The 18404-nt window shown below is 39.2% G+C and overlaps 1 long non-coding RNA gene across 2 annotated transcripts in view; it reads left to right on the top strand.

Annotated features, from left to right (window-relative positions):
- LOC147916849 (uncharacterized) overlaps positions 1-8390 on the top strand; it is a 53485-nt gene extending 45095 nt beyond the window's left edge. For both annotated transcript variants that reach the window (XR_015552568.1, XR_015552567.1), the window contains 2 exons: positions 5825-5908; positions 6940-8390. This is a non-coding gene — a long non-coding RNA (uncharacterized LOC147916849). The remainder of the gene's footprint in view (positions 1-5824; positions 5909-6939) is intronic.
- Positions 8391-18404: the final 10014 nt, after the last annotated feature.

Genomic DNA, 18404 nt, shown 5'->3' with positions numbered 1-18404 from the left:
TCCATCTTTGTGGTGCATTTGCTGGCCCCGTACATTAGGATTACAAATCTTTGTAGGACTAGTTCCTGTGCTTTAATGATTTTTTTAGAAAAATAAAACAAGATCTAGATTCATACGGAGTCTTATCAGAGAGCTTACTGAGAGAAGGAGCTGTATTGTGAGTTAGGAAGAGCAAAGGGGCATCCCAACAAGGAAAAAAAATTAAACTATTGTGTAGTCACTTTGATAAATTAAAACTGTCCAGCATGGGCAAAGATCTGACTGGCCAGAATTAATTCTGGAGTGAAATTTTATGGTTATGTCTTTCAAAAGCCATGAAAATCGGCAAGCATAAAGCTGAGAGGGCCTTGCAAGCTTGCAATGAGAACACACTGTCCCTCTCATTTATTTGCAAGAACGCTGCCCCGGCTCAAAGGTCTGCAGTGAGCCGTGCCAGTGCGTTTTGGCTTGCGCCATGAGAGCTTGATGCAGTCTGGTGGGAGGGTGAGGGTAGTGTGCGCAGAGAGCATTCTAATGAAAAAAGATTCTGCTTTATAGAGATAAAGGAGCCACAGAGCCATAGACATTGGAACTGGAGGATTCACCTTTCCAACTGCCCTTTCCAACATAGCAAGAAGATTTCTGGCATGGCTGAGAACTTTTCTGAACTCCTGTATTTAGAGTTATGTTTTCAGGGCCTGACAAAGCTGTAGTGATCAAAGTAGTTAAACCAATCACTTTGATCAATCTGTGGCTATATGCCCTATAGGATGTAGAGCTGGGTCTCTGGTGCAGAGGAGGAAGGGGAGGTTGGAAACCATGATTGAAGTGGAAATAAAGAGGTCTGTAGATTATGAGGATGTCAGAGCAGAAGAGGCTTTAGCGGTAATCCAGCTGGATGCCCTCATTTATACAGATGAGGCAATGGAGGGAGAGCCCGAGTGATTTGCTTAGGGTCACACAATGATATGTTGTTGGGGTGGAGTATTTACAGCAAGTAGAACTTCTGATTCATGTGAGTGTGGCAGATTTATTGCAAAAGTGGTTCCAATTCTTTCCCTCTCTGTGTCCTCGTCTGTAACCAGAGAAATATCCAGCCAGTCCTGACCAAGATCAGCAGAAGCAGCCAGCCAACTGTGATTTGGGAGCAATAATAATGGATATTGTTCTAAGCCTCTCAGTTTTGGGGTGGTTTGCTTGTGGCATTCTCGTGGCAATACGTAACTGGTTGGTGGCACTGTAATGAGAGGTTGGTCATTGGGAGGAGAAAGAAGGAGTAAGATAACTTCCTAACGTCTTAAATCCTGCGGTTTCTATCATCTGGGAATAGTGGCCAATTTAGAGGATGAGAATATGTCGTGGAAATGGAATCCCAGAAAAATCTCCTCATAGCCATTGTTGCATTGTGCTCCCTAAATGCCAGACGATCCTGATCCTGAAGCATTTGTGTCATCACACTCTGGGGCTGAAACAATGCTGGAAATTTTCCAATCCTGACTTTACAAATAAGGAAACAGAGGCTGGGCAGTGTTAAGGCAGAATCAGCCACATAATTTGTAGGACCCAGTGCAAAATGAAAAGGCGGACTCCCTTGTTAAAAATTTAAGAATTTCAAGACGATGACAGCAAAGCATTAAACCAAGTGCAGGGTCCTTTGAAATGTGGGGCCCTTCTTGCAACTGCTTAGGTTACACACCCTGAAGCTGGCCTGGAGTTAAGCAATTAGTCTAAGGATGTCCCTTCAGAAGTCCATCCGGTTAACTTTTACTAAAAAATGTAACTCAGTACATTTGTTAACAGCTAGTTCAAGATGTAGGGCAGGATCCTAAAGCCTCTAGCTCCTACTCCAGTGATTCTTTTTCATTGTTTGACAAACGGATAGAAAGAAAACCTGAAGCAGAAACAATATGGCTGGCTTGGGGTCTGACTCAGAGGGAAGAATTTCTTCATAGGATACTTGAATTGTGGGAATTTGGATTCAAGCAACTAAACTCTGAAATTAGAATTCTTACATCAAGTATTTGCTGTGTCCAATTATATCTTTATGATGTTTTCTTTGTGGAAGTTGATTGCTGTTCATTACAATAAACTACTTGAATTGTCTGTCTCTTAGCTATTTCTTGTCTTTGCTTTCTTCTTTTTCTTTTTTTCTCTTTTTGTTAAGCAGAAAATTCTCAGGTGCTAAATAATAAGGATTTACGTTTTTAAAAAATTTCTCCTAAGTTTTGCCTTACTTATAACATTAACAATTTTACAATAGCTCTGAAGTCTTCTCTTGCCTTCACAGCTCTGGAAAAATAATAGCTTAGTATGTGCATTACCCCATCCTTAGCCAACTTCGTCACTATTTTGAACACTCTTCTCTTTGACTGACCCAAGACACTGCAGTTAAATATTATTGGAGTCCTTGTTCCTGTAGGAAATCAGTCTCCATTATTTTATGGATACTTAATTTAAGAAGAAAATGGAACTCTGGGCTTCCTTAAGGTTTTCTGACTTTTTTTCTCCTTGGCTTATCATGGGAAACTCAGAAAGGGCCCCATAGGTAACAGAGATGTGTTTGTGGATTAAAAAATATTTCTTTTAGAAAAGACAAGGTTTCTGTGACCTCCTTTTTTAAAGACAATGAAAGTGACAAGGCAAGATCTTAGATCACAAAGTTAAAGGCATCACTAAAGGCAAAAGCCAGAGATGAGAAACAGCTGTGAGAACACAGGTAAAAGCTAGTGGCGATGTCATAAGGAACAGAGCATCAAAGGCCAAGCTAACTGAAATGCTTGATGCCAGGCAGAGTTCTTGCTACGTAGACTCACCAAAGACACATATCAGCCCTAGTATCTGCATCATTCCTTTGTCAAGGCTCCCATCCTCCTGGCTTTGTCTTTACAGCTGAAATGAAGGCCAGGTTGTCAGGGCATTTGCTCCCTACCCTACTTCTTTTCCCTCAAAAATCACCATTCTGGACTTACAGTTGGCCAATGACCTTTAAGTGGATTAATGAAATGTCTAATTTAATTTGGAACATTGAGCCTCAATTCTTCTTTGGTTTGTTTGGGTTCTTATGGAATCAGAATAAATTTTCATAGTCCCTAATGGAAATGCCAACTTTCTCCATCAAATTGTCAAAGGGCCTCTGTTACCAAAAACATTTTCAAACCAGTTTCCAGAGGAGGTCCCATAGTGCTCAGGATTGGTCAAAATACTATGTGTCACAATAATCAGGACCTGGCTCTGGTTATTATCTTTGGCGTCTGGTTTCTCTTCTAGCTGCTGTTCCTAGCCAATCTATTTCTCACCTCTCTCCCACTTTTCTCCCCTATATTTCAACCCAAATGCCAAAGCTGTGATCCTTCTTTATTTTCGCCAAGGTCACATTGGCACAGAAATCTTTCTGCAGGCTTCCCTCGAGGACAAAATCAAATTGAAACTTTCTGTCCTTAAGCTAAAAGCTGTATAAGCCTCAAGCTACTTGGCTTCTGTTTGGCTTTTATTTTCTCTTCTTTTACTCACTCTTTTCCCTCTTCCTCTCCCAAATACCAAGTACCCTAGATTTCTTTCTCTGTCTCTCTCCTACTTTCTTTCATTTGACCCTGAAAGACAAAATGCTGATAAGCTCCCTTTCTTTGACTCATTAAAAAATTGCCATAAAATTTATAGCTGGCTTAGGCCAGCCATCACTGATCTTTCTTGATTTAGTTACTGCCAAGAAATATTTTATGATTACCCACTGACTTATTTGCAACAAACACAACAAAGTCCTTGGTGTTAGGAGCCTGCATAGATCTTCTGATTTGCTTGGAAAACAGAGTGGGTACGTGAAGTTTCCTGTGTAGAATGGGGTGGTTTGGGTTGTTTGACTTGCACATTTTATATGGGAAGACAAAATCTCCAAGACTTAATATGTAATAACATCAAATCATTTTGCTGCTGTGTAGAAAATGTATATAGCTCTGAGACAACACAGGAAACTTTCCCATACTTCCTTAAGCATTAGTTTCAGGAGGCCATTAGTGAGGCTGGTAATTGCAAATAAATTGCACTGGTGATATTAAAATTGTCCATTGGTGGAAACTGTTTGAATATCTAATGTGATGAGGTTAATTGATTATACAAGAGTGATTTAGAGGTTGATGTAATAACCACCGGTTTTGAGTCTGCTATTTGAAGGATAAATCAGGGCAGGAATGATTTAAATGTTTGAAACATTTAAATTGTGTTGATTGTTCAGTTGTGTATTTGAAATGTATGAAAGTGATCTCTTCTTCCTTTTACCCCTGCTATCATATTGGTCATTATGCGAATTTAAGGTGTTCAATAGTACCCAAAGCTCTCTAACAGGTGATGTTTTGTCCTGAGCAAAAGAGTGTAATTACCTGGAACAGATCCATAAAGAAGATGCATGTGACCTGATGCATGTTTCCAAAGAAAAATCTCAACTGTATCTGTTGAAAATGATGGTGCCACTGGTGCCAGTGATTACTTGTGCACTTCACTCTCATAGAAGGCATCTGATGTCCAAGGAATGGCTGTATTATTCTGCCTTCTCTAGTCACCTTTTCCCAACCTGGCTAAGGCTAGTTTTGGGATTGGGGTAGTGACAGTAATGACTGAGTGTCCACAATTGCACTATTGCATCTCTTCATTTTGTGTGTCTGCTCAGCTTCTCTGTTTTTGTTTTTTCTGTCTTTTGTTTTGTTTAATGTGGTTATGCTTATTCTTACAAAAAGGTTAGGAACTAGTTTGGCAAAATTCTCTTAGGGTGAGAACAAGGCAAGGGAAAGGGAAGAATCTGAGACAAATTCTCTTATTAGCTGAGGTAGGAGTGGGAGTCTCAAATTATTGCTAAGATTATAGTTATGATACCCTGTCCCTATCACAATCCACAATAAGAGCACACTTTATTAGTAGTTAACATGTTCCACTCATTTTGCTAAGTGTTTTTACACTAATTGTGTCATAATAACTTATATTATCTTACAAATTTGTAATAGCACTGTACAAACAAGGAAACTGTAGTTGAGAGAGGTTGAGTGACTTGGCCAAGGTTACATGGCTGGTTAACGGCAGAACTAGGATCTCTTGGTCTGTCTCCTTCTAAAGCCCCTGTTGTTAACCATCACAACTTTAGGGATTAGTAACCCCCAATGGCTGAGGTTATACTGAGAATAAAGAAATCATTTAAACACAATGACACTTTTTTATATATAAGAAATACAATTTAACCCCATTTTTTAAAATTTTTTTCTTTTTTACACAATTTTTTAGCTGAATGTACCATTTTGGACCCAGATCTGCATTAACATACTGGTTACCAAATGTTGAACATTTGTCTACAGATTAATACTGCAACTTCCCAACTATAAATGCTTGTGATTTGGGGAGGCAATTAAAATTTTAAATTTCTGTTATTTATTTATTTATTTTTTTACTATTTACTATTTTCTTCTCAAAAGATCAGGGGAAATTCTGTGGCCCAGGGTTATTATCTTGAGTGTATTCCCTCTGAGCAGTTCACTCATCTCCACGGTGCCTCATCTGTGAGGTTGGAGGGAGGATTTAGGAGGAAGATTAGGAGCTCATCAGAGCATGGGAGTGATGAGTGGTACACAGAGCACGTGTAATGAACTCCAAATGCAGTTGTTAGCTCCACCATCAAACAGGCAACCTAAAAATTATCTTTGCATTAAATTTCTAATTTTGGGGCCAATTTCTCTTTTGGTATAAATGTTTCTTTGCTAGCTTTGTATCCTGATTGAAAGTGAAATGCTATGCCTCTGATGAGATTCATCACTATTCTTTGGAAGACAGGTCTTAATCAACACTTTCTGTTTTTCTCTTTTGGCAGATGCCTTCAACCTGGAGTACATGTCTTGAGTCAGTCACTTTGATTTTCAGTGTTTGGAATCTGTGTTAACTCATCATCTTGGTAGTGAGTCTTGTGTCAACTCCCTTGACTGCTGGTCGGTTCTCTTCCAATCGAAATTGGAGTTTAAGCTAGTTATTAAGAAAATGGAAACAGAGGGTTAAGGGAAGCTGAATGTAGGACTCTGACCTTACATTTGGAGGCCTGGGCCTTTAGAGTTAACACAAACACCAGTGCTACAAAAAGGATCATTCTAAGTCATCTGTTCCCAATTTCTTGACCCTATTACAAAAAGAGTTTATGGAATTATTACAAGAGATCTATACATCCCTATGCAGATTGAATAAACAATATATCTTATACATACACTATTCATTTTTCACATGTAAATAGTGCTGTTGTAATCAATATGATATAAATTGTTTTGATAATATTAATTTCACTAAATTTATTTGATATTATGTATTTGTTTAGTCAATATATCAATATGGGCAAGAGATGCAACTACTATCATGAGACGTTTATAAACTCTTATGTTTGAAAGGAGTTCTCATTTTTAAAACAGTTGGGAATCACTAATATAAATAATAATGGTTCCCACGTGGTTAGCAAAATAGGAAGAAACATGAAAGAGGTCAAAAATATGAAGGCACTTCCACGAGATAAAAAAGCAGGAGGTCCCTACCCAAAGCTATCAATTCCTGTCAGGAAATTGGCTGACACATCCTTGCTTTACCTTGGAGCTATGGAAGCCTGCTGCTTGATTTAGCGTGGGTGTTCAAGCACCCCGTGTCAGCAAACTCACAGGAAGAACTTGTCATTTCTACTGGTATTCTGTCTAAGCTTCAAAACAGCACAGCACTCAGGAACCCTAGTATATCATAATGTCTTTGATATTTTCCTGAGGAAAAATCAGATTATGAGTCAATGTGCACAGGGGAGAATAAAGGGATATCTCTGAGTGTGAAATTTCTGCTTCTAGTTGGTGATCAAAAGGATCATCCAAAGGGCTTGGCGGTTAAGCTGTTTTGTTGGTTTTTACTTGCCCCAATTTCGTCTCTCCTGCTTCTGGTAACAAAATCCCTGTTTTCCTTTAGAGAATTGTCCGTGCCCACTGCTGCAGACCTGCTCTCAAAACTGCTGCTGGAATTACTGAGAAGGAAGTGAACTCCTCTGAATGAGGTTTTGAAGCTGGTTAGAAGTCAGTTTAGTACTGCTGTGGTCACCTTTGCCATCACTGGGGAGAACCTGCCTAAGAATAAAGAAACAAAGGAGAAAGCTGGCCAGCAAATGGAGAAAGAGTCCACAAAAAAAAAAAAAAAAAAAAAACAAACCATGGTATTTGAACACCTGATCCAGGTATCCCTGATTTTGACCTGTGGGTTATGTGAGCCAATCAAGTTTTCCTTGTTGCTTATATGTTTGACTTAGAATATTGTCATTGGCTCCATAGAGAAACCTGATTAATGCAGGGTTGTCCCTCAGCTTCTGATGGAATTTACCATCCTCTTTGCATTGTTTCTTTTCACATTCCAACTCCAAGAAAGCTCCACTCTGCCATGTCAGGACTGCTACAGCCTTACTCCATTATAGACCCTCTCAGTGTGGAGCAGAAGGACTTTTCCTCTAGCACATCAGCTGACTTCTAGGTACAAGGCATTCTCAGCTATACTGAGAAGGTCTAAAAAAAGGTGGTGAGAAGCAGAGACCCTGTAGTTCTCCCAGGAAACTTGACTCTCAGATAGCATGGAAAAGTCATCTCAAACTAGAATGTTCTAAACTGCAAACTTTAGCTTTCTTTCCTACTGGCAGTAAACAGTGAGTGATGCACTGCAGTATACAAAGATTGCCAATTTCTGCTAGAGCAACCCAGTAGCTCAGCTGGGGATTCTGCTAAGAGGGAAGACTATAAAAAGCACTGTTTTATGGAGATGGGGTATTTTGATGCTGACCCTTTGATTTTGTTGCTATTCCCTTTTTCTATTCTTTTTTTCATTCTTGTTTCCCCCGCTGTGTTCTTTTTCATTATAACTCTTTTCTTTGTCTGAAATTGGACGCACAGAAATGAGTCTATAATAAGCAGACATGAGAAACCCTAAATTTCTTTCATTTTGATTTTCTACTTTATTAATATTTCAGTTTATGAAACATACAGGAGGCATTTTAGCTTACTGGCCCTTCAACTTAGTCATGCTACTATCTAATCCATTGCATGGAAAATTTGAATTGCATCATAGCATCTAAAACCGACATTTCTAAATCTGTTTGTGGTACACCATGTAGTAAATTACTTCAGTCTCACTAGTACTTAAGAAACCTTCATCATACATCATTCCAACATCCTAGACAAAAAAGCAAGTAGAGAGATTCGTATATAAGGGAAAAAAGGGAATGGCAATATTGCAACCCATTGATAAAGATTAAACTGGCTTCCTTAGCTTGATTGGACATGGCTTTCCTTTGATTTATGTGTCTCCTTGTGCTACTTAATATACAATCAAATAAGATAATTGTTCTTCAGTGATCTTTGCATAGAAGTAAAAAAAAGCCTGAGATTAAAGTCTTTATAGAGTTTAAATGATTTTTTTCTCCACGAAGCTTTCTACTCTACTGCTGAACTAATTCAAATCTTTTTTTTGTACATTTGACTGTGGAGTCTATTTACTTCTGTCCTACACACTAGGTTATAATATACTACAGAAACCCTAACATATGCTGATGGAGAACTTACTGCTTTAATTGTTATCGTGTATTTGACATCTGGTTTCCCCACTGGGTTCTGAATTCTTTGAGGGCAGGAGCTGTGTCTTTTGTTCACCTTGAATCCCCTGTCCCTAGTATAATATCTGGAACATAGTAAGCACCTAGTAAATATCTGTTAAATAAGTGAATAAATAACTTAATGAAATAGCTTAAGTTAAAGTCACTGTCACTGAATATTAGAATGGATCAATAAGTAGTTATCAAACTACATGTGACTAGGTGAAACTAAAAACAACAGTGACAGCAACAATAACATTATTGAGAAATCCTCAATAAGCATTAGCCACTAGCATGTACCAGACACTATATACATGCTTCTCAGGCATCTCCCTTCATCCTCTGAAAAGTCCCATGATGTAGTATTATTATTCTCATTTTACAATAAGGAAAGTGAGGTTTAGAGAGGTTAAATGAATTACCAAGGCCAAATGATCAACAAATGGCAGAGCTGAGGTACTCAAACCAGATCTATCTGTCTCTAAGACCCATGATTTTTCTAGGAAATAGCAGGGAATGTGACTGCGGGCCCTGCAGAACCAGTTCAACTGACCCTCTCTCTTATCAATAGAGTGATTAAGAATTGCCTTTCAAAAATCTGCAAAGTCAGAGCATGCCCCAAAGAAGAAATCTTGACCTGAAATGAACTTGGAACCAAAGATCCTCCTTCCCACGGAACCCAAGGACCAGAACACAACCAAAACTTGCAAGTTGGACTCTTACCAGAAGCGAGGGGTCCCTCCTTCAGGAAGAGCTAGTGTTAAAATTCCTTCCCCATCTCATCAAAAATGCTTAGAACCCTATCATAAAAGTTTAGAACCCATCATAAATGTTTAGAACCCTGTCATAAATGTTTAAAATCTTACCATAAATGCTTGAAGCCCACCAATCAAAACCTGTCCCACCACTGTTTCTGCATGCCAGCCTGTTCTCCCTAACCTCTTAAATTTTGCCCCAAATCATGAATCTGAGAGACAGATCTGAGGGCACACACCCTCTGTTTCCCTGCAGGTCAATCTCGCTAAAGAAGGCTGATCTCTTTTCCCAAAGGCTGATGCTGTAATTAATTGGCCATTTATGTGCATTGGGCTAGTGAACCCCAATTTTGTGCAGTAACAGGAACACTCAGAGAAGGCTCCATGGAAATGGTGGGCCATGTGGCCTTTGAGAGATGAGTGAATGGTATAGAACCATATACCCAAATGCTATTGCACGTGGTTGAAAGAAGGTAGGGTTAGGGAACTGCCACACTTGGGTTCTATCCTTGCTCCACTACTTAACAGGTTCATAATTGTGCGCAATTTTACTTAGCCCCCGAGCCTCAGTTTCCTCAGCTTTATGCTACTGATAACACCAACCTTGCAGAGTTCTTGTGAATAATGAGCTACACATGATACATTTTTTATTGTCTGACAAATAGGTGCTCAACAAATGGAAGCTACTTTTATTAGACAGAATTTGTTTACAGGGTATGTGAATCAGAATTTAATCTCTTACCTAGGGCTTAATTAAATTTGTAATTTGTAGGCTTCAATAGATGCAATCTGCTGCCATATTGACAGCCTGGGTAAAAATATACTGTATGAATGGGTCTGGTAAGTTTTATTATTGATAATCTTAAGCAGTTCCAAATAGAATGACTATGAGTGACATTGAGATTGTAGCTATTGATTGTACTTCTAGTAGTAGAGTCTGTCCAACATAGTTTCTTTCAAGTTACTGGCAATATTGTTTGGCTTCCCGGGATTAATGTAAAGTACATTTGCCTCACCTAGGAGGCATCAGAACTTTACAGTGGCCTTTTGACAAGTATTATAGAGTATCAAATGACAATGGGGCCAACTTGGCAGCACTGTTCATTTCCATCTCAGCTTAATTACCAACTCTGCTGCCTGCTCTTTAAGCCTTAGAGTCAGAGATGAATAAAATACTGAAAATATAAAGTTGGCTTCTGTTTCTGCCCCCTCTCATTTCTACCCTTATGGATTTGAAGACAGAGAAAGCCACATTTCTTTTTCCCTAAGGTACCACTGAAGGTATGTTTTATGACTTAACTGGGCATGTTGATTCAACTGCTATCAGCTCTGGTTACTCTGAAATTACTGAGTTTAATATTTCCCCTGTGGACTCCATGGTGTGTTAGGTGGTTACTAAACCCCTGGACATCAGAGGTGGAGCACAGCTGTGATTCTAAAAGACTCCCTCACAAGTGGAGAATGGTCATGGCAGAGCTTATAGAGTTGGGACGCCCTGTTAAGGCTGTTAGGTGCCCAACCAACACTGGACAAACTCTATGCTGCAAGTGAATTATAGAGATGCAACAAGAATGAATATTTTAGTCTCTTGAGCAATTAAAATACTCCTCAGACAGAACTACCAGGAGGGTGGAAACCGTCAGACAGGCAATTTTACACATATATATTTTCTTAAGTAGGGATATGATTGTACATATCAAAGAGGGTCCTGAGAAGTTTTAGTTTTTGTGTGTTTGGTGATATATGCTTTAGTAAAATATATCCCCTCAAATAGTGTATTTATTAACAAGTAGCAGTAAAAAGCCCTGAAGTTGGGAGAATGGAATTTGAGTCCACGTCCTACTGCAATGGTTTGTGTTGACTTGGGTAAATCACTTACTTTTTTGTTGTTGTTCCTACTTTGTAAAATTCAGATTTGTCTTCCTGGAATACAGAGTCCAGTTCTAAGATTATAGTTCAGTTCTAAGATTATTTGTTTGAGATTGTGAAAGTCTAATGTAACGAAGCTGAGATTTTTTTTGATTGGGACTAAATTCTATTAACCTTTCTTGAACAGAAGGAACATTTTGCACTATGCTAAGGCACTCTACTCACATAAGTTAGCATGTGACTTGCCAGGTAAAAAAACCATGTATGGAATACTTTAATAAAATATATCCCTTCAAATACTATATTTATTAATGAGTAGCAATAAAAGAATGAAAACTAGAGTTTTCAAGATTTTCACACATTATCTCTTTTGGTCCTCATAAAAAGTTATTATTCCAATTTAATAGAAGAAAAGAACTGATATTTTTAAAGGATTAATTTTTTGCCCATGTTTACATAATAAGCGGCAGAGGTGGATCTTAGCAATCATACTCTTGACTTTTACCCCACTGTGAAATGCCAGTGGTCATGACGATATTAGGAATCCTTCTGTACTCTGCCATGTATCTTTTGACTTTCAATCAAATGCTCACGACCATACACATTTTAGAATAGTTAAAGGAGAAGCTATCGATCTGTGAGAAGCAGACGCCTGGGAAGGTGGTTGGAAGGTTATTTCTAAAAGCATTTGAATCTTCACGGACTTTAAGCTTTATCTGTTCACCAAATATCTTAGTTTGGGCTGCTATAACAAAGTACCATAGACTGTGTGGCTTGTAAACAACAGAAATTCATTTCTCACTGTTCTGGAAGCTGGAAGTCCACGATCAGGGTGCCAGTATGGTTGAGTTCTGGTGAGAGCCCTCTTTCAGGTTGCAGTGTGCTGACTTCTTGTGGTATCCTCACAAGGCAGAGAGCAGAGAGAGCTCTCTAGGGTCTCTTTTATGAGGGCACTAATCCCATTCATAAAGGTTCCATCCTCAGGAGCTAATTACCTCCCAAAGGCCCCTCCTAATACCATCAAACTGGAGGTAAGGAATTTCAACATATGAATTTTGGGGGATATGAACACTCAGTCCATAACACCAAATAAGTGATATCTCAAATATATGTCAACAGTTCTTCTATTACTCAAATATTTCAATACATTTGTGATTATTAACACAAATAATTATGTACAAACACTACTGAATTAGTAATAATTTTCTGTCAATATGTATTTTCTCAATCAATGGATACTGAAGTACAACTAATATTGCTTGGACTCTATGAAAATTTGGATATTAAAATGAGGCCCTGTGAACTTCCTAGGGTATTATATCATGTTCTATATCATGACTTGAGTGTTGGCTACATGGATGTACACACTTGTCAAAATGCACTGAATTATATGCTTAGGATCTACATATTTCCCTATTAAGAATTTTACCTCAATTTAAAAAAAATGAGATGTTGGAAAGTTGACATCCCAAATGTATAGCACCCTTCTACTCCTAGTTAGCTTACCCCTTATAGGCAGTATTTTGGGCCATAATGAGGTACCTTTCCTCATGTTGCCCTCTGTGAGCTAAACTATGAAAAGTCACCATCAGTGGGTGAAATCGGCCACCTGTGAGTGCAAACCAAGAAATTTCTTGCAAATGTGTGTCTGGAAAGTGCAAAAATAGCTGTAATGTCAACCAAGGTGATCAGGAGATAGATTTGTGAAGGCAGAAAGAGAATGTGATTGCAATTTTGGAATTGGAATCTAATTGAATGTTTGGAGAAATGAAAGAGTCAACAAGATTGATTAGGTTCTGTGAACAGAAGAGGGGTAGTCAATCTGAAACATAAAAAGGAAGTCTGAGGATTATCTAATGCTGCCCAGAGAAGAAATGTCCTAAACCTAGTAGATTCAAACTCAGATGTTCTCTTGGGTAGCAACGTGGATCATTAAACTTCATCTTCATCTAGACAAAATAGGTCCGCATTAGCTACCTTTCTTTGTTCTGATTCCCAATCTTGAGGCAACCTTTTGTTGGCTGGTTTGGCTTTTCAAGTAACCTAATTCTAGGAAATAAACGCCCTAGGTAGAAGATGTGAATATTTTAGATACTTGCAAAAGTTTATTAAATGAGTATTCTGTATTATACATCAGTCTCTTTTAAATTTGGTTAATGCGAGTCAATTCCTTGGTATCTGATCATTTCTAAAGATCTCAATTTTAAGTTTATGGATCTGAAAGACTGTAATGACTCCTTGTATTAGTCAAGAATTTTTGATTTTCAAGTGACAGAAACACAACTGAAACTTGCTTAAGCAAAAGCAGGAATTTACTGGCTAATTTAACTTAGAAGTTCAAGGTAGCATAGCCTTCAGGCAGGCAGGATCCACGGCTTGAATAATTCAGTTAGGAATATTGCATTCTCCATTGCTAAGCCCTGCTTTACCCTCCATTAGCTCCATTTTTATTCAGTCTTTCCTTTTGTCCTGAGAAAATGGTTGTCAACAGATCTAAATTAGTCCTAAATTCTAAGACATTCCAGGGAAAGAAGAATCTCTATTTCCAACAGTTCCCCCCAAATCGTGGACCATTATCTAATTGGCTTGACTTGGGTCAAGCAGCTAAGCTTGAGCTAATCACTGGAGCCAGGGAAACAGAATGTGCTGACTGGCCTGAGCTATGGATCCTGGACCTCCACTGCAGCTGGAGGGTGGGACAGCCCCTCCATTCGTGAGGATGAATACGGGGGAAGGGGAATTCTCAAATAGAAAGTAGAGGTACTAATATCAGGCGAAGGATGAATGGAAACTAGACAGGCAAAACACAATAAATATCCACATGCCCCTCAAAGTCACACTGGTCTGTGAGGTTTGGCCTGCTGGCAGCCAATAACCCCTGACTCATCCCTGCCCAGTCTTTCCTTTATCCCCTCCCCTTCCCCCAGCCAACAGAGGAGACTAAGCCACTATCAGTGGTCTCAGTTTGTAAATGTTTTTTTAAAAACCAATCTATCCTAAATTTAATCTAGGAAGTAAATCAAAAATAATGTGGAGCTTATATCTTAAGGGCATGACCCCAATAGTCATCCTGAAATAAATGTGGATCTGCTGAGAGTGAAAAGATATCCTGAAACCAAAATGATATTTTTTGAGACATGATCTTCTGCTTTGGGTTTTCTATTCTCTTCTAGTTTATTGAGACTAACTGTGGTTGGGTCTTTTTTTTTTGGTCACAGTAAGCAAACAAGCAAACAATAAGTAAAGGCTGCTCTGTAACAATGGATCATCCATTCATTCTTTCATTCTGCAACTATTTATTAATCACCTGCTGTGTGCCCAGAATTGGTCCTTAAAGAATACAGTATTAAAATTCTTTTATGTGATTGTAAACCAGGGATAACTAGAGATGGGAGTGATTTTGGAAGTCATTTTGTCAATGTCCAACATGATATATTCATAGTTAAATAGTCAGGAATGGAGCAGGCTGGAATAATTCAACCAATATTTATTAAACACCTGCTCTGTGAGCTATAAATAAGGGCACAGAAATATGCCATGATTATGGAAACGCAGGTTGTTTGGTGCATAAAGTGGGCACCTGTATTGGTTCTTATTGCTGCTGTAACAAATCACCACAAAATTAGTGGCTTAAAACACCACAAATTTATTTTCTTATACTTCTGGAGGTCAGAAGTCTGAAATAGGTCTCACTGGGCAAAAGTCAAGGTGTCAGCAGGGCTGCATTCCTTTCTGGAGGCTCTAGAAGAGCATGCACTTTCTTGCCTTTTCTAGCTTCTAGAGGCTGCCCGCATTCTTTGGCTGATGGAAGGCCATCTTCAAAGCCTACAGTGGTGGTCAAATCTTTGTCATATCACATCATTCTAGGTCTCTCTCTTCTTCCTCCTTCTTCCACTTCTAAGGGCCCTTTTAATTACACTGGGCTTATCTGGATATTACAAGATAATCTCCCCATCACAAGTTCAGTTGATTAGCAACCTTAATGCCATCTGCAACCTTCATTCTCTTTTACCATGTAACCTAACATATTCATAGGTTTTGGGGATTAGAACATGGACATTTTGGTGGGGGGGAATTATTCTGCCTACCAAAGCATCCAATCTGGATTTGGGGATCAGAAAAAGCTTCCTGGAGGAATTTATGCCTAGGTAGAGATTTAAAGGATGAATAGGAGTACCCAACAGAGAAGAGATATTTATGGGAAGAGATATTTATGGGAAGAGTGCAGCAACAGTGAGTGGACCAACTGGTTCAAGAAAGAACTTAACTGTTCAGCTGCAATGAGTGAGTTGTCTGACTGTCCAGCTGCAGCACCTTCAGGATCTGCCTCAGCTTTTGAAGCCAGGCCATGCTTTTTCCAGGTAGCTCAGTCAAAGACTAAGCATAGCCAGAGTACTAGGGTCTGACCATTTCTGCCCAACACGGGACTCCTCTAATAGGCAATCTTTGCTCTGGAGCTCCTATTGGGTTGACCAAAACTTTGTCAGATCTGAGGCCTTACCTATCCAATCCTGTTTTCTTTCACAGGTATCAGATCAGCATTGTGGTCTGAAAGCCTCCTTTGATCAATTGTTCTTTGTCTCCCTTTATCATTCACAGGCATTACCCCCATAAGCCGCTTGCACTCCTATCTCAGTATCTGTTTTCTGGAGGACCCAGCTGAGGCACAGAGGGACCACAGGAGCAGAGGCTCATAGATGAGAGAAAGACGTGCTTGCAAGTAGTTCAGTATAGCAGAACACAAGATTCAAGGATGGACCTGGGTTGGGCTTGGAATTATACCCTTTGGGGTTGTCTTAGTCAGATAGGCTAATTGCTTTTAAAAAAGTCTCACCCTTCAGTGGTTTCACACAATAAGTATTTTCTCTCTATTCAACAGGCCACACAGGTTTTCCTGGTCAGGTATGTGTCCTTGGGGCTCTGCTTCACCCCGCAACTGTGGAACCTCAGTTCCTTCAGTCTTTTTATTTGGCACTCTCTAGATCTTGAGTCCTCTCCCTACAGCCAGTGGTTGGGAACATAGACTGGGAGGATCATGTATGTGAAAGTGGTATGGATGAAGCCAGAAAATGGTGCACCTCACATTTTTGGTGAACAACTATGTAGATCCCTGTGGTCACAGGAGTTAAGAAGGCTTGGGTGGAGAACTACCCAACCCAGCTATAGGTGATGAAGGGATATTGACATGGTATAGTGTACCAGATACCCCAGCGCCTTGTGAATATTCAATAAATATTTATTGAATGAATGAGTTTGGAGCCAGACAGACCTGGGTTCAAATCCCAGCTCTCTTACTTGACCTTGAGCAGGTTACTTAGCTCTAAGCCTCATTTTATTCATCTGGGTATAAAAATGTCTATGTCATAAAGTTGTTATGAAGTTTCCACGGGCTTGAGCACACAATAATTATAACTGACACTCATTGAGTGCCAAGCATGTTGAAGGGATTTATATTTATTATTTCATTTGATTCTCACTGAAACCTTAAGTGATGGGTAGTATTACTATCCTCAGTTTATATGTAAGGAAACAGGCATTGAGGCATCAAGTGTCTTTCTCTAAATCATATAGCTAATAAATGGTGGAGCTGCAGTTTGAACCCTGCCTTCAGAGTCAGTGTTCTTAACCACAATACTATACTACTTGTAGTAAGTGAAGTGCAAATTTTGGTGTCTGGTACATAATTGATGTTCAAGAAATTGCAAAGCAGAATTATCAGCAGTAAGTCCAGGAGCAGGTGATGTGCAGTGATCCAGGCAACAGGCTAGTCACCGATGTTAGAAAGGTTTGAATCAAAATCCCAGGTGTGTGGTGAAAATCTAGTTCTTAGGAGAGTTACAGGAATAAAACTGAGCTGAGCTGCTATCCTGGAAAACTGCTACACCTTATAGATTATAGGCGTAAAGATTGGCACAGGGAACCAAATAGGGACCCAGGTCCTGAAATAGCATCATAAGGTGGAAATGAACTCAGAAACAAGGCAGAAATCAAGCAATTAAATTGTAGCTCATACTTAGAAATGGGCTAGCAGGAAGCACGGCATGACTCCATGTCACCTGGAGAGCTCTGACCAGCATGGAGTCAGCCTGGGGGATACTGAACTGCACTGGGCATCAGGGGGGCCAGCTAAGAGGAGCAAGAGAAGGGCGGTGGGAGCAGGCATCAGGCAAGTCTTCCCAGCCATGTTTATTGATGACAGTAAATTGCTAGTTTAGTAACCCCGTGTGTGTGTGTGTGTGTGTGTGTGTGTATGTGTACACGTTTGTTGTGTTAATCAATCTTCTAGTGTGTATGGAGCTATTTTTAGAACACATTCTTCATAAGACTCCTTTGGATTCCTAAAACATTTCTACAGCCACCTTATCAAGATGATTCTTAAGAAAAATAAGCTCATTTCTTGTAAGCAAACAACCAACAACATTAACAACAATATGAATAAATTAAAGAATCCTCTTCCAAATCAATCAGCCTTTTTTAAAAAAGGAGACTCGATTTTCAACCAAAACCCCATTTAGACATCATCTTTAAAATATGTAGAATTTTCCTAACTATCCACCATATGAGGATATAAATGCAGTGCCAATATAGAGTGACAATCCAAGGGATAGTCTTAGGAAAAGATTGTGAGGAAATCAATCAGGTAATAAAGGGCTTCCCCCTCTATTTTCCTTTTTTCTTTCTTTCTTTTTTTAATCAAGAATTTGAAAAGAAAAACCTGGCCTGGACTTAAGAAAGGAGCAGTTGGATCCTAGTTCTTCAGGCTGTTTCTTCTCCTGGCATACTTTGGAGGAGGATGTGGGACTGAGTTGATACTGTCGAGGTGAAGGACAGCTTCATTTCCATTCAAGTTTGCGTCTGTTTCAAACTCACAGCACAATTAAATGTGCTTCTTGGGTGTCTTACTAAAATTGAGGCTCCAAGTCTTACAGAAGTTTCCCACGAACTAGTTGTTAAGGAAGGAGAAAATCCAAATTCTGGTCTGCGATCTATTTTGGCAAGAGTCTTAAAATTTCTGGGCCTGTTAATTCCTCTGCAAACCAAACAGTTTTGACTAGATGGAAATTTTCAAAAATCCTAGCACTTCAGCAACATGGTAAAGTTTTTATATTCATAGGCTAAATATAGAGAACACACTCACATATGGCAAATTACAATGAAGCAAGAATTATACTAGTTTG

This window comes from Ceratotherium simum, chromosome 6 (assembly GCF_057802395.1).
Source record: "Ceratotherium simum simum isolate JZ-2026a chromosome 6, ASM5780239v1, whole genome shotgun sequence".
Classification (NCBI taxonomy): Eukaryota; Metazoa; Chordata; class Mammalia; order Perissodactyla; family Rhinocerotidae; genus Ceratotherium; species Ceratotherium simum.
The sequence above is the reverse complement of the archived record's forward strand: the minus strand, read 5'-3'. Positions and strand labels throughout refer to the sequence as shown.